Raw genomic sequence first — 12,555 nt, forward strand, 5'->3', positions numbered from 1 at the left:
GGCGCTATAAACGACTGTGAGAGGTGAGGTGTGGCGAGGTACCAAAACGACAGGCAAACCGCGAAATTTTCTGCTCCTCCTTCCTAAAGAAAAAAAGAAAAGAAAAACGGACGCAGTCGGTAGGACTCGAACCTACGCTCCCAGAGGGAATCTGATTTCTAGTCAGACGCCTTAACCACTCGGCCACGACTGCTCGTATCTGAAGCTTCCCTCGAATCGTGAAAAATCTAACCGGTCTGCGCAGAATGTTGACAGGAAACGAACTCTGTGCACTGATTACGGCAGGGCTACCAGCGCTACGAGACGAGCCATTACGGAAGCGTTAAAAATCTTCGCCCGGACAGGGACTCGAACCCTGGACCCTTAGGTTAAAAGCCTAATGCTCTACCGACTGAGCTATCCGGGCTCATGCCCGTTGTGGGTGGAGCGGCTGCAAGCAATGTGAATAATTGGAACGCGTGTGTAGGCGTACTACGGTAATTGCTGGCTTCTGGCGCAACTGGCCACTTCACCGACTTCCCACTGACGCTGGTAGCAGCCCAACAGCGGACTAGTGCCTCTTCTGCCTTTATCCGGTGCTGACAGTAATTGCATCTTGTGCCTGTTTTCCCCGATTACGTTCGGTTGAAGCTCCGGAAGGAGGGCGACAAACGAAGGTTGGAAGGCCAAAACATGGAGGGACGTGTGCGCAAAAACTTCTCTTCCGGTACCGGGAATCGAACCCGGGCCTCCTGGGTGAAAGCCAGGTATCCTAGCCACTAGACCACACCGGATTTGCTCGGTAAACGTGAGATTTACTCCCTCTCCTCCCGCATTTCGTGCTGAATCCGGACTCAGTGGTGCTCTCTGTTTGCGAGCGTATTTGTGCGTGCAGACTGGCATGGCGCACAGCTCGAAACTGACTATTCATTGCTGTTTGCATCATATTTTACTCATAACAGGGGAGGAGAAAGATCAAAGTTGTACCTTGCCATAATTGGAAGTAAACATTTTTACGCTGAGGCGTGGACTCCTTGGGGATAACAAACGACAATTAAGTTCGTTCCCTAGCAACAGCAGCGCCGTTAATTCAGCCATGATGTACAGCAAATTAAATGCCCCGGGTGAGGATCGAACTCACGACCTTAAGATTATGAGACTTACGCGCTACCTACTGCGCTACCGAGGCACGTTGCAACAAGCGTCCCAGGAAACTGGTAAGTCCCACATATTAGAGATAGACAGTTTGCGCTTTCTCAAGAATCTGCTGTGTTGCTACACGTGCTTTCCCGACTGGCTAGATTAAACTGCTGCCGCAGCTTTTTCAACGGAAAGCAGCACTGCCTGAGGTAACAGTACATCGCCCTTGCGGCACCTGGACACAGCGGCCTGTAGGGCCAGGCCGACGCTAGAGTTCAGAAATAGCACGCGACCGTCCAAGTACGGTCTCTTGCGTGCTGCGTGTTTGGTTCTTCTCACAGCGAATCCTGCTACACATTCCTGAGGCTGACGCAGCTCAAGCGGGCAATCGGCGCGGCGGCATTATAGCGAGAACAGCAAAACGATGCATCGGCCGGGAATCGAAGCCGGGCCGCCCGCGTGGTAGGCGAACAACCTACCACTTTTTTAGTTGTTGTTCTCATTTTGTTAGTTGCACTTGTTGGGGGCGGACGTCCGATGCCGTCCGTGCTTGCCGAGCATATTCCCGAGCAGCTGTCTGCAGGGAAAGTGGGATTGCCACCCAGCGACGTCGGATACGACCGAAAAAAGTGCTACACACGCGGAGTCCCCCACTACACTGCCTTATAGCGACCGCTCATCACTATCGTGTGAGTAACGTTGCGGCCGCGGCGACGAGTCTTGCCCAAAGACGCAGCGTGCGTGGAGGCGCTACCCGAATGCGTGTGGATGCACCCTCCTACCTCGTAAAGCGCCTACAGCTACTATCACCGTGGGCCGCTGGCGGCGGGCGGGAAGCCGACACAGCGCGGCGTTGCGAGCAGCGGCTGTGCGGTGGTGGTGTAATGGTGAGCATAGTTGCCTTCCAAGCAGTTGATCCGGGTTCGATTCCCGGCCACCGCAACGGGCGAAACTTTTTGCGTATGAGTATGTGAGCCACGTGCTGTTAAATTAACGTTTTCTTTCCGTCGTTGCTCCACGCAGGCCATCCTGTAGTATGTCCCGACTTGTCCCGACTTTGCTCGGCTGACGCGAAAGCTGACGCTTGGAATTCGCCCTTATCAAAAGGACAGGCGCTATAAACGACTGTGAGAGGTGAGGTGTGGCGAGGTACCAAAACGACAGGCAAACCGCGAAATTTTCTGCTCCTCCTTCCTAAAGAAAAAAAGAAAAGAAAAACGGACGCAGTCGGTAGGACTCGAACCTACGCTCCCAGAGGGAATCTGATTTCTAGTCAGACGCCTTAACCACTCGGCCACGACTGCTCGTATCTGAAGCTTCACGCCTCGAATCGTGAAAAATCTAACCGGTCTGCGCAGAATGTTGACAGGAAACGAACTCTGTGCACTGATTACGGCAGGGCTACCAGCGCTACGAGACGAGCCATTACGGAAGCGTTAAAAATCTTCGCCCGGACAGGGACTCGAACCCTGGACCCTTAGATTAAAAGCCTAATGCTCTACCGACTGAGCTATCCGGGCTCATGCCCGTTGTGGGTGGAGCGGCTGCAAGCAATGTGAATAATTGGAACGCGTGTGTAGGCGTACTACGGTAATTGCTGGCTTCTGGCGCAACTGGCCACTTCACCGACTTCCCACTGACGCTGGTAGCAGCCCAACAGCGGACTAGTGCCTCTTCTGCCTTTATCCCGGTGCTGACAGTAATTGCATCTTGTGCCTGTTTTCCCCGATTACGTTCGGTTGAAGCTCCGGAAGGAGGGCGACAAACGAAGGTTGGAAGGCCAAAACATGGAGGGACGTGTGCGCAAAAACTTCTCTTCCGGTACCGGGAATCGAACCCGGGCCTCCTGGGTGAAAGCCAGGTATCCTAGCCACTAGACCACACCGGATTTGCTCGGTAAACGTGAGATTTACTCCCTCTCCTCCCGCATTTCGTGCTGAATCCGGACTCAGTGGTGCTCTCTGTTTGCGAGCGTATTTGTGCGTGCAGACTGGCATGGCGCACAGCTCGAAACTGACTATTCATTGCTGTTTGCATCATATTTTACTCATAACAGGGGAGGAGAAAGATCAAAGTTGTACCTTGCCATAATTGGAAGTAAACATTTTTACGCTGAGGCGTGGACTCCTTGGGGATAACAAACGACAATTAAGTTCGTTCCCTAGCAACAGCAGCGCCGTTAATTCAGCCATGATGTACAGCAAATTAAATGCCCCGGGTGAGGATCGAACTCACGACCTTAAGATTATGAGACTTACGCGCTACCTACTGCGCTACCGAGGCACGTTGCAACAAGCGTCCCAGGAAACTTGGTAAGTCCCACATATTAGAGATAGACAGTTTGCGCTTTCTCAAGAATCTGCTGTGTTGCTACACGTGCTTTCCCGACTGGCTAGATTAAACTGCTGCCGCAGCTTTTTCAACGGAAAGCAGCACTGCCTGAGGTAACAGTACATCGCCCTTGCGGCACCTGGACACAGCGGCCTGTAGGGCCAGGCCGACGCTAGAGTTCAGAAATAGCACGCGACCGTCCAAGTACGGCCTCTTGCGTGCTGCGTGTTTGGTTCTTCTCACAGCGAATCCTGCTACACATTCCTGAGGCTGACGCAGCTCAAGCGGGCAATCGGCGCGGCGGCATTATAGCGAGAACAGCAAAACGATGCATCGGCCGGGAATCGAAGCCGGGCCGCCCGCGTGGTAGGCGAACAACCTACCACTTTTTTAGTTGTTGTTCTCATTTTGTTAGTTGCACTTGTTGGGGGCGGACGTCCGATGCCGTCCGTGCTTGCCGAGCATATTCCCGAGCAGCTGTCTGCAGGGAAAGTGGGATTGCCACCCAGCGACGTCGGATACGACCGAAAAAAGTGCTACACACGCGGAGTCCCCCACTACACTGCCTTATAGCGACCGCTCATCACTATCGTGTGAGTAACGTTGCGGCCGCGGCGACGAGTCTTGCCCAAAGACGCAGCGTGCGTGGAGGCGCTACCCGAATGCGTGTGGATGCACCCTCCTACCTCGTAAAGCGCCTACAGCTACTATCACCGTGGGCCGCTGGCGGCGGGCGGGAAGCCGACACAGCGCGGCGTTGCGAGCAGCGGCTGTGCGGTGGTGGTGTAATGGTGAGCATAGTTGCCTTCCAAGCAGTTGATCCGGGTTCGATTCCCGGCCACCGCAACGGGCGAAACTTTTTGCGTATGAGTATGTGAGCCACGTGCTGTTAAATTAACGTTTTCTTTCCGTCGTTGCTCCACGCAGGCCATCCTGTAGTATGTCCCGACTTGTCCCGACTTTGCTCGGCTGACGCGAAAGCTGACGCTTGGAATTCGCCCTTATCAAAAGGACAGGCGCTATAAACGACTGTGAGAGGTGAGGTGTGGCGAGGTACCAAAACGACAGGCAAACCGCGAAATTTTCTGCTCCTCCTTCCTAAAGAAAAAAAGAAAAGAAAAACGGACGCAGTCGGTAGGACTCGAACCTACGCTCCCAGAGGGAATCTGATTTCTAGTCAGACGCCTTAACCACTCGGCCACGACTGCTCGTATCTGAAGCTTCCCTCGAATCGTGAAAAATCTAACCGGTCTGCGCAGAATGTTGACAGGAAACGAACTCTGTGCACTGATTACGGCAGGGCTACCAGCGCTACGAGACGAGCCATTACGGAAGCGTTAAAAATCTTCGCCCGGACAGGGACTCGAACCCTGGACCCTTAGGTTAAAAGCCTAATGCTCTACCGACTGAGCTATCCGGGCTCATGCCCGTTGTGGGTGGAGCGGCTGCAAGCAATGTGAATAATTGGAACGCGTGTGTAGGCGTACTACGGTAATTGCTGGCTTCTGGCGCAACTGGCCACTTCACCGACTTCCCACTGACGCTGGTAGCAGCCCAACAGCGGACTAGTGCCTCTTCTGCCTTTATCCCGGTGCTGACAGTAATTGCATCTTGTGCCTGTTTTCCCCGATTACGTTCGGTTGAAGCTCCGGAAGGAGGGCGACAAACGAAGGTTGGAAGGCCAAAACATGGAGGGACGTGTGCGCAAAAACTTCTCTTCCGGTACCGGGAATCGAACCCGGGCCTCCTGGGTGAAAGCCAGGTATCCTAGCCACTAGACCACACCGGATTTGCTCGGTAAACGTGAGATTTACTCCCTCTCCTCCCGCATTTCGTGCTGAATCCGGACTCAGTGGTGCTCTCTGTTTGCGAGCGTATTTGTGCGTGCAGACTGGCATGGCGCACAGCTCGAAACTGACTATTCATTGCTGTTTGCATCATATTTTACTCATAACAGGGGAGGAGAAAGATCAAAGTTGTACCTTGCCATAATTGGAAGTAAACATTTTTACGCTGAGGCGTGGACTCCTTGGGGATAACAAACGACAATTAAGTTCGTTCCCTAGCAACAGCAGCGCCGTTAATTCAGCCATGATGTACAGCAAATTAAATGCCCCGGGTGAGGATCGAACTCACGACCTTAAGATTATGAGACTTACGCGCTACCTACTGCGCTACCGAGGCACGTTGCAACAAGCGTCCCAGGAAACTTGGTAAGTCCCACATATTAGAGATAGACAGTTTGCGCTTTCTCAAGAATCTGCTGTGTTGCTACACGTGCTTTCCCGACTGGCTAGATTAAACTGCTGCCGCAGCTTTTTCAACGGAAAGCAGCACTGCCTGAGGTAACAGTACATCGCCCTTGCGGCACCTGGACACAGCGGCCTGTAGGGCCAGGCCGACGCTAGAGTTCAGAAATAGCACGCGACCGTCCAAGTACGGTCTCTTGCGTGCTGCGTGTTTGGTTCTTCTCACAGCGAATCCTGCTACACATTCCTGAGGCTGACGCAGCTCAAGCGGGCAATCGGCGCGGCGGCATTATAGCGAGAACAGCAAAACGATGCATCGGCCGGGAATCGAAGCCGGGCCGCCCGCGTGGTAGGCGAACAACCTACCACTTTTTTAGTTGTTGTTCTCATTTTGTTAGTTGCACTTGTTGGGGGCGGACGTCCGATGCCGTCCGTGCTTGCCGAGCATATTCCCGAGCAGCTGTCTGCAGGGAAAGTGGGATTGCCACCCAGCGACGTCGGATACGACCGAAAAAAGTGCTACACACGCGGAGTCCCCCACTACACTGCCTTATAGCGACCGCTCATCACTATCGTGTGAGTAACGTTGCGGCCGCGGCGACGAGTCTTGCCCAAAGACGCAGCGTGCGTGGAGGCGCTACCCGAATGCGTGTGGATGCACCCTCCTACCTCGTAAAGCGCCTACAGCTACTATCACCGTGGGCCGCTGGCGGCGGGCGGGAAGCCGACACAGCGCGGCGTTGCGAGCAGCGGCTGTGCGGTGGTGGTGTAATGGTGAGCATAGTTGCCTTCCAAGCAGTTGATCCGGGTTCGATTCCCGGCCACCGCAACGGGCGAAACTTTTTGCGTATGAGTATGTGAGCCACGTGCTGTTAAATTAACGTTTTCTTTCCGTCGTTGCTCCACGCAGGCCATCCTGTAGTATGTCCCGACTTGTCCCGACTTTGCTCGGCTGACGCGAAAGCTGACGCTTGGAATTCGCCCTTATCAAAAGGACAGGCGCTATAAACGACTGTGAGAGGTGAGGTGTGGCGAGGTACCAAAACGACAGGCAAACCGCGAAATTTTCTGCTCCTCCTTCCTAAAGAAAAAAAGAAAAGAAAAACGGACGCAGTCGGTAGGACTCGAACCTACGCTCCCAGAGGGAATCTGATTTCTAGTCAGACGCCTTAACCACTCGGCCACGACTGCTCGTATCTGAAGCTTCCCTCGAATCGTGAAAAATCTAACCGGTCTGCGCAGAATGTTGACAGGAAACGAACTCTGTGCACTGATTACGGCAGGGCTACCAGCGCTACGAGACGAGCCATTACGGAAGCGTTAAAAATCTTCGCCCGGACAGGGACTCGAACCCTGGACCCTTAGATTAAAAGCCTAATGCTCTACCGACTGAGCTATCCGGGCTCATGCCCGTTGTGGGTGGAGCGGCTGCAAGCAATGTGAATAATTGGAACGCGTGTGTAGGCGTACTACGGTAATTGCTGGCTTCTGGCGCAACTGGCCACTTCACCGACTTCCCACTGACGCTGGTAGCAGCCCAACAGCGGACTAGTGCCTCTTCTGCCTTTATCCCGGTGCTGACAGTAATTGCATCTTGTGCCTGTTTTCCCCGATTACGTTCGGTTGAAGCTCCGGAAGGAGGGCGACAAACGAAGGTTGGAAGGCCAAAACATGGAGGGACGTGTGCGCAAAAACTTCTCTTCCGGTACCGGGAATCGAACCCGGGCCTCCTGGGTGAAAGCCAGGTATCCTAGCCACTAGACCACACCGGATTTGCTCGGTAAACGTGAGATTTACTCCCTCTCCTCCCGCATTTCGTGCTGAATCCGGACTCAGTGGTGCTCTCTGTTTGCGAGCGTATTTGTGCGTGCAGACTGGCATGGCGCACAGCTCGAAACTGACTATTCATTGCTGTTTGCATCATATTTTACTCATAACAGGGGAGGAGAAAGATCAAAGTTGTACCTTGCCATAATTGGAAGTAAACATTTTTACGCTGAGGCGTGGACTCCTTGGGGATAACAAACGACAATTAAGTTCGTTCCCTAGCAACAGCAGCGCCGTTAATTCAGCCATGATGTACAGCAAATTAAATGCCCCGGGTGAGGATCGAACTCACGACCTTAAGATTATGAGACTTACGCGCTACCTACTGCGCTACCGAGGCACGTTGCAACAAGCGTCCCAGGAAACTTGGTAAGTCCCACATATTAGAGATAGACAGTTTGCGCTTTCTCAAGAATCTGCTGTGTTGCTACACGTGCTTTCCCGACTGGCTAGATTAAACTGCTGCCGCAGCTTTTTCAACGGAAAGCAGCACTGCCTGAGGTAACAGTACATCGCCCTTGCGGCACCTGGACACAGCGGCCTGTAGGGCCAGGCCGACGCTAGAGTTCAGAAATAGCACGCGACCGTCCAAGTACGGTCTCTTGCGTGCTGCGTGTTTGGTTCTTCTCACAGCGAATCCTGCTACACATTCCTGAGGCTGACGCAGCTCAAGCGGGCAATCGGCGCGGCGGCATTATAGCGAGAACAGCAAAACGATGCATCGGCCGGGAATCGAAGCCGGGCCGCCCGCGTGGTAGGCGAACAACCTACCACTTTTTTAGTTGTTGTTCTCATTTTGTTAGTTGCACTTGTTGGGGGCGGACGTCCGATGCCGTCCGTGCTTGCCGAGCATATTCCCGAGCAGCTGTCTGCAGGGAAAGTGGGATTGCCACCCAGCGACGTCGGATACGACCGAAAAAAGTGCTACACACGCGGAGTCCCCCACTACACTGCCTTATAGCGACCGCTCATCACTATCGTGTGAGTAACGTTGCGGCCGCGGCGACGAGTCTTGCCCAAAGACGCAGCGTGCGTGGAGGCGCTACCCGAATGCGTGTGGATGCACCCTCCTACCTCGTAAAGCGCCTACAGCTACTATCACCGTGGGCCGCTGGCGGCGGGCGGGAAGCCGACACAGCGCGGCGTTGCGAGCAGCGGCTGTGCGGTGGTGGTGTAATGGTGAGCATAGTTGCCTTCCAAGCAGTTGATCCGGGTTCGATTCCCGGCCACCGCAACGGGCGAAACTTTTTGCGTATGAGTATGTGAGCCACGTGCTGTTAAATTAACGTTTTCTTTCCGTCGTTGCTCCACGCAGGCCATCCTGTAGTATGTCCCGACTTGTCCCGACTTTGCTCGGCTGACGCGAAAGCTGACGCTTGGAATTCGCCCTTATCAAAAGGACAGGCGCTATAAACGACTGTGAGAGGTGAGGTGTGGCGAGGTACCAAAACGACAGGCAAACCGCGAAATTTTCTGCTCCTCCTTCCTAAAGAAAAAAAGAAAAGAAAAACGGACGCAGTCGGTAGGACTCGAACCTACGCTCCCAGAGGGAATCTGATTTCTAGTCAGACGCCTTAACCACTCGGCCACGACTGCTCGTATCTGAAGCTTCCCTCGAATCGTGAAAAATCTAACCGGTCTGCGCAGAATGTTGACAGGAAACGAACTCTGTGCACTGATTACGGCAGGGCTACCAGCGCTACGAGACGAGCCATTACGGAAGCGTTAAAAATCTTCGCCCGGACAGGGACTCGAACCCTGGACCCTTAGGTTAAAAGCCTAATGCTCTACCGACTGAGCTATCCGGGCTCATGCCCGTTGTGGGTGGAGCGGCTGCAAGCAATGTGAATAATTGGAACGCGTGTGTAGGCGTACTACGGTAATTGCTGGCTTCTGGCGCAACTGGCCACTTCACCGACTTCCCACTGACGCTGGTAGCAGCCCAACAGCGGACTAGTGCCTCTTCTGCCTTTATCCCGGTGCTGACAGTAATTGCATCTTGTGCCTGTTTTCCCCGATTACGTTCGGTTGAAGCTCCGGAAGGAGGGCGACAAACGAAGGTTGGAAGGCCAAAACATGGAGGGACGTGTGCGCAAAAACTTCTCTTCCGGTACCGGGAATCGAACCCGGGCCTCCTGGGTGAAAGCCAGGTATCCTAGCCACTAGACCACACCGGATTTGCTCGGTAAACGTGAGATTTACTCCCTCTCCTCCCGCATTTCGTGCTGAATCCGGACTCAGTGGTGCTCTCTGTTTGCGAGCGTATTTGTGCGTGCAGACTGGCATGGCGCACAGCTCGAAACTGACTATTCATTGCTGTTTGCATCATATTTTACTCATAACAGGGGAGGAGAAAGATCAAAGTTGTACCTTGCCATAATTGGAAGTAAACATTTTTACGCTGAGGCGTGGACTCCTTGGGGATAACAAACGACAATTAAGTTCGTTCCCTAGCAACAGCAGCGCCGTTAATTCAGCCATGATGTACAGCAAATTAAATGCCCCGGGTGAGGATCGAACTCACGACCTTAAGATTATGAGACTTACGCGCTACCTACTGCGCTACCGAGGCACGTTGCAACAAGCGTCCCAGGAAACTTGGTAAGTCCCACATATTAGAGATAGACAGTTTGCGCTTTCTCAAGAATCTGCTGTGTTGCTACACGTGCTTTCCCGACTGGCTAGATTAAACTGCTGCCGCAGCTTTTTCAACGGAAAGCAGCACTGCCTGAGGTAACAGTACATCGCCCTTGCGGCACCTGGACACAGCGGCCTGTAGGGCCAGGCCGACGCTAGAGTTCAGAAATAGCACGCGACCGTCCAAGTACGGTCTCTTGCGTGCTGCGTGTTTGGTTCTTCTCACAGCGAATCCTGCTACACATTCCTGAGGCTGACGCAGCTCAAGCGGGCAATCGGCGCGGCGGCATTATAGCGAGAACAGCAAAACGATGCATCGGCCGGGAATCGAAGCCGGGCCGCCCGCGTGGTAGGCGAACAACCTACCACTTTTTTAGTTGTTGTTCTCATTTTGTTAGTTGCACTTGTTGGGGGCGGACGTCCGATGCCGTCCGTGCTTGCCGAGCATATTCCCGAGCAGCTGTCTGCAGGGAAAGTGGGATTGCCACCCAGCGACGTCGGATACGACCGAAAAAAGTGCTACACACGCGGAGTCCCCCACTACACTGCCTTATAGCGACCGCTCATCACTATCGTGTGAGTAACGTTGCGGCCGCGGCGACGAGTCTTGCCCAAAGACGCAGCGTGCGTGGAGGCGCTACCCGAATGCGTGTGGATGCACCCTCCTACCTCGTAAAGCGCCTACAGCTACTATCACCGTGGGCCGCTGGCGGCGGGCGGGAAGCCGACACAGCGCGGCGTTGCGAGCAGCGGCTGTGCGGTGGTGGTGTAATGGTGAGCATAGTTGCCTTCCAAGCAGTTGATCCGGGTTCGATTCCCGGCCACCGCAACGGGCGAAACTTTTTGCGTATGAGTATGTGAGCCACGTGCTGTTAAATTAACGTTTTCTTTCCGTCGTTGCTCCACGCAGGCCATCCTGTAGTATGTCCCGACTTGTCCCGACTTTGCTCGGCTGACGCGAAAGCTGACGCTTGGAATTCGCCCTTATCAAAAGGACAGGCGCTATAAACGACTGTGAGAGGTGAGGTGTGGCGAGGTACCAAAACGACAGGCAAACCGCGAAATTTTCTGCTCCTCCTTCCTAAAGAAAAAAAGAAAAGAAAAACGGACGCAGTCGGTAGGACTCGAACCTACGCTCCCAGAGGGAATCTGATTTCTAGTCAGACGCCTTAACCACTCGGCCACGACTGCTCGTATCTGAAGCTTCCCTCGAATCGTGAAAAATCTAACCGGTCTGCGCAGAATGTTGACAGGAAACGAACTCTGTGCACTGATTACGGCAGGGCTACCAGCGCTACGAGACGAGCCATTACGGAAGCGTTAAAAATCTTCGCCCGGACAGGGACTCGAACCCTGGACCCTTAGATTAAAAGCCTAATGCTCTACCGACTGAGCTATCCGGGCTCATGCCCGTTGTGGGTGGAGCGGCTGCAAGCAATGTGAATAATTGGAACGCGTGTGTAGGCGTACTACGGTAATTGCTGGCTTCTGGCGCAACTGGCCACTTCACCGACTTCCCACTGACGCTGGTAGCAGCCCAACAGCGGACTAGTGCCTCTTCTGCCTTTATCCCGGTGCTGACAGTAATTGCATCTTGTGCCTGTTTTCCCCGATTACGTTCGGTTGAAGCTCCGGAAGGAGGGCGACAAACGAAGGTTGGAAGGCCAAAACATGGAGGGACGTGTGCGCAAAAACTTCTCTTCCGGTACCGGGAATCGAACCCGGGCCTCCTGGGTGAAAGCCAGGTATCCTAGCCACTAGACCACACCGGATTTGCTCGGTAAACGTGAGATTTACTCCCTCTCCTCCCGCATTTCGTGCTGAATCCGGACTCAGTGGTGCTCTCTGTTTGCGAGCGTATTTGTGCGTGCAGACTGGCATGGCGCACAGCTCGAAACTGACTATTCATTGCTGTTTGCATCATATTTTACTCATAACAGGGGAGGAGAAAGATCAAAGTTGTACCTTGCCATAATTGGAAGTAAACATTTTTACGCTGAGGCGTGGACTCCTTGGGGATAACAAACGACAATTAAGTTCGTTCCCTAGCAACAGCAGCGCCGTTAATTCAGCCATGATGTACAGCAAATTAAATGCCCCGGGTGAGGATCGAACTCACGACCTTAAGATTATGAGACTTACGCGCTACCTACTGCGCTACCGAGGCACGTTGCAACAAGCGTCCCAGGAAACTTGGTAAGTCCCACATATTAGAGATAGACAGTTTGCGCTTTCTCAAGAATCTGCTGTGTTGCTACACGTGCTTTCCCGACTGGCTAGATTAAACTGCTGCCGCAGCTTTTTCAACGGAAAGCAGCACTGCCTGAGGTAACAGTACATCGCCCTTGCGGCACCTGGACACAGCGGCCTGTAGGGCCAGGCCGACGCTAGA

At 53.6% G+C, this 12,555-nt stretch overlaps 29 non-coding genes across 29 annotated transcripts; 5 read left to right on the top strand and 24 right to left on the bottom strand.

The window, feature by feature from the left end:
* Positions 1–111: 111 nt before the first annotated feature.
* Trnas-aga (transfer RNA serine (anticodon AGA)) lies at positions 112–193 on the bottom strand. The gene has a single exon. It is a non-coding gene; the product is annotated as a tRNA-Ser (tRNA).
* Positions 194–333: 140 nt separating this feature from the next.
* On the bottom strand, positions 334–406 carry Trnak-uuu (transfer RNA lysine (anticodon UUU)). The gene has a single exon. It is a non-coding gene; the product is annotated as a tRNA-Lys (tRNA).
* A 295-nt stretch (positions 407–701) lies between these two features.
* Positions 702–773, bottom strand: Trnae-uuc (transfer RNA glutamic acid (anticodon UUC)). Its single transcript has one exon. It is a non-coding gene; the product is annotated as a tRNA-Glu (tRNA).
* A 322-nt stretch (positions 774–1,095) lies between these two features.
* Positions 1,096–1,168, bottom strand: Trnam-cau (transfer RNA methionine (anticodon CAU)). Its single transcript has one exon. It is a non-coding gene; the product is annotated as a tRNA-Met (tRNA).
* Positions 1,169–1,989: 821 nt separating this feature from the next.
* Trnag-ucc (transfer RNA glycine (anticodon UCC)) lies at positions 1,990–2,061 on the top strand. The gene has a single exon. It is a non-coding gene; the product is annotated as a tRNA-Gly (tRNA).
* A 280-nt stretch (positions 2,062–2,341) lies between these two features.
* Positions 2,342–2,423, bottom strand: Trnas-aga (transfer RNA serine (anticodon AGA)). Its single transcript has one exon. It is a non-coding gene; the product is annotated as a tRNA-Ser (tRNA).
* Positions 2,424–2,566: 143 nt separating this feature from the next.
* Positions 2,567–2,639, bottom strand: Trnak-uuu (transfer RNA lysine (anticodon UUU)). The gene has a single exon. It is a non-coding gene; the product is annotated as a tRNA-Lys (tRNA).
* Positions 2,640–2,935: 296 nt separating this feature from the next.
* Trnae-uuc (transfer RNA glutamic acid (anticodon UUC)) lies at positions 2,936–3,007 on the bottom strand. Its single transcript has one exon. It is a non-coding gene; the product is annotated as a tRNA-Glu (tRNA).
* Positions 3,008–3,329: 322 nt separating this feature from the next.
* Positions 3,330–3,402, bottom strand: Trnam-cau (transfer RNA methionine (anticodon CAU)). The gene has a single exon. It is a non-coding gene; the product is annotated as a tRNA-Met (tRNA).
* An 822-nt stretch (positions 3,403–4,224) lies between these two features.
* Positions 4,225–4,296, top strand: Trnag-ucc (transfer RNA glycine (anticodon UCC)). The gene has a single exon. It is a non-coding gene; the product is annotated as a tRNA-Gly (tRNA).
* A 280-nt stretch (positions 4,297–4,576) lies between these two features.
* Trnas-aga (transfer RNA serine (anticodon AGA)) lies at positions 4,577–4,658 on the bottom strand. The gene has a single exon. It is a non-coding gene; the product is annotated as a tRNA-Ser (tRNA).
* A 140-nt stretch (positions 4,659–4,798) lies between these two features.
* Positions 4,799–4,871, bottom strand: Trnak-uuu (transfer RNA lysine (anticodon UUU)). The gene has a single exon. It is a non-coding gene; the product is annotated as a tRNA-Lys (tRNA).
* A 296-nt stretch (positions 4,872–5,167) lies between these two features.
* Positions 5,168–5,239, bottom strand: Trnae-uuc (transfer RNA glutamic acid (anticodon UUC)). The gene has a single exon. It is a non-coding gene; the product is annotated as a tRNA-Glu (tRNA).
* A 322-nt stretch (positions 5,240–5,561) lies between these two features.
* On the bottom strand, positions 5,562–5,634 carry Trnam-cau (transfer RNA methionine (anticodon CAU)). Its single transcript has one exon. It is a non-coding gene; the product is annotated as a tRNA-Met (tRNA).
* An 822-nt stretch (positions 5,635–6,456) lies between these two features.
* Positions 6,457–6,528, top strand: Trnag-ucc (transfer RNA glycine (anticodon UCC)). The gene has a single exon. It is a non-coding gene; the product is annotated as a tRNA-Gly (tRNA).
* Positions 6,529–6,808: 280 nt separating this feature from the next.
* On the bottom strand, positions 6,809–6,890 carry Trnas-aga (transfer RNA serine (anticodon AGA)). Its single transcript has one exon. It is a non-coding gene; the product is annotated as a tRNA-Ser (tRNA).
* A 140-nt stretch (positions 6,891–7,030) lies between these two features.
* Positions 7,031–7,103, bottom strand: Trnak-uuu (transfer RNA lysine (anticodon UUU)). Its single transcript has one exon. It is a non-coding gene; the product is annotated as a tRNA-Lys (tRNA).
* Positions 7,104–7,399: 296 nt separating this feature from the next.
* Trnae-uuc (transfer RNA glutamic acid (anticodon UUC)) lies at positions 7,400–7,471 on the bottom strand. The gene has a single exon. It is a non-coding gene; the product is annotated as a tRNA-Glu (tRNA).
* Positions 7,472–7,793: 322 nt separating this feature from the next.
* On the bottom strand, positions 7,794–7,866 carry Trnam-cau (transfer RNA methionine (anticodon CAU)). Its single transcript has one exon. It is a non-coding gene; the product is annotated as a tRNA-Met (tRNA).
* Positions 7,867–8,688: 822 nt separating this feature from the next.
* On the top strand, positions 8,689–8,760 carry Trnag-ucc (transfer RNA glycine (anticodon UCC)). The gene has a single exon. It is a non-coding gene; the product is annotated as a tRNA-Gly (tRNA).
* Positions 8,761–9,040: 280 nt separating this feature from the next.
* Positions 9,041–9,122, bottom strand: Trnas-aga (transfer RNA serine (anticodon AGA)). Its single transcript has one exon. It is a non-coding gene; the product is annotated as a tRNA-Ser (tRNA).
* A 140-nt stretch (positions 9,123–9,262) lies between these two features.
* Trnak-uuu (transfer RNA lysine (anticodon UUU)) lies at positions 9,263–9,335 on the bottom strand. Its single transcript has one exon. It is a non-coding gene; the product is annotated as a tRNA-Lys (tRNA).
* Positions 9,336–9,631: 296 nt separating this feature from the next.
* On the bottom strand, positions 9,632–9,703 carry Trnae-uuc (transfer RNA glutamic acid (anticodon UUC)). Its single transcript has one exon. It is a non-coding gene; the product is annotated as a tRNA-Glu (tRNA).
* Positions 9,704–10,025: 322 nt separating this feature from the next.
* Trnam-cau (transfer RNA methionine (anticodon CAU)) lies at positions 10,026–10,098 on the bottom strand. The gene has a single exon. It is a non-coding gene; the product is annotated as a tRNA-Met (tRNA).
* An 822-nt stretch (positions 10,099–10,920) lies between these two features.
* On the top strand, positions 10,921–10,992 carry Trnag-ucc (transfer RNA glycine (anticodon UCC)). Its single transcript has one exon. It is a non-coding gene; the product is annotated as a tRNA-Gly (tRNA).
* A 280-nt stretch (positions 10,993–11,272) lies between these two features.
* On the bottom strand, positions 11,273–11,354 carry Trnas-aga (transfer RNA serine (anticodon AGA)). Its single transcript has one exon. It is a non-coding gene; the product is annotated as a tRNA-Ser (tRNA).
* Positions 11,355–11,494: 140 nt separating this feature from the next.
* On the bottom strand, positions 11,495–11,567 carry Trnak-uuu (transfer RNA lysine (anticodon UUU)). The gene has a single exon. It is a non-coding gene; the product is annotated as a tRNA-Lys (tRNA).
* Positions 11,568–11,863: 296 nt separating this feature from the next.
* On the bottom strand, positions 11,864–11,935 carry Trnae-uuc (transfer RNA glutamic acid (anticodon UUC)). Its single transcript has one exon. It is a non-coding gene; the product is annotated as a tRNA-Glu (tRNA).
* Positions 11,936–12,257: 322 nt separating this feature from the next.
* Trnam-cau (transfer RNA methionine (anticodon CAU)) lies at positions 12,258–12,330 on the bottom strand. The gene has a single exon. It is a non-coding gene; the product is annotated as a tRNA-Met (tRNA).
* Positions 12,331–12,555: the final 225 nt, after the last annotated feature.

The sequence above is a fragment of the Schistocerca cancellata genome, unplaced genomic scaffold (genome assembly GCF_023864275.1).
Source record: "Schistocerca cancellata isolate TAMUIC-IGC-003103 unplaced genomic scaffold, iqSchCanc2.1 HiC_scaffold_635, whole genome shotgun sequence".
Taxonomy (NCBI): domain Eukaryota; kingdom Metazoa; phylum Arthropoda; class Insecta; order Orthoptera; family Acrididae; genus Schistocerca; species Schistocerca cancellata.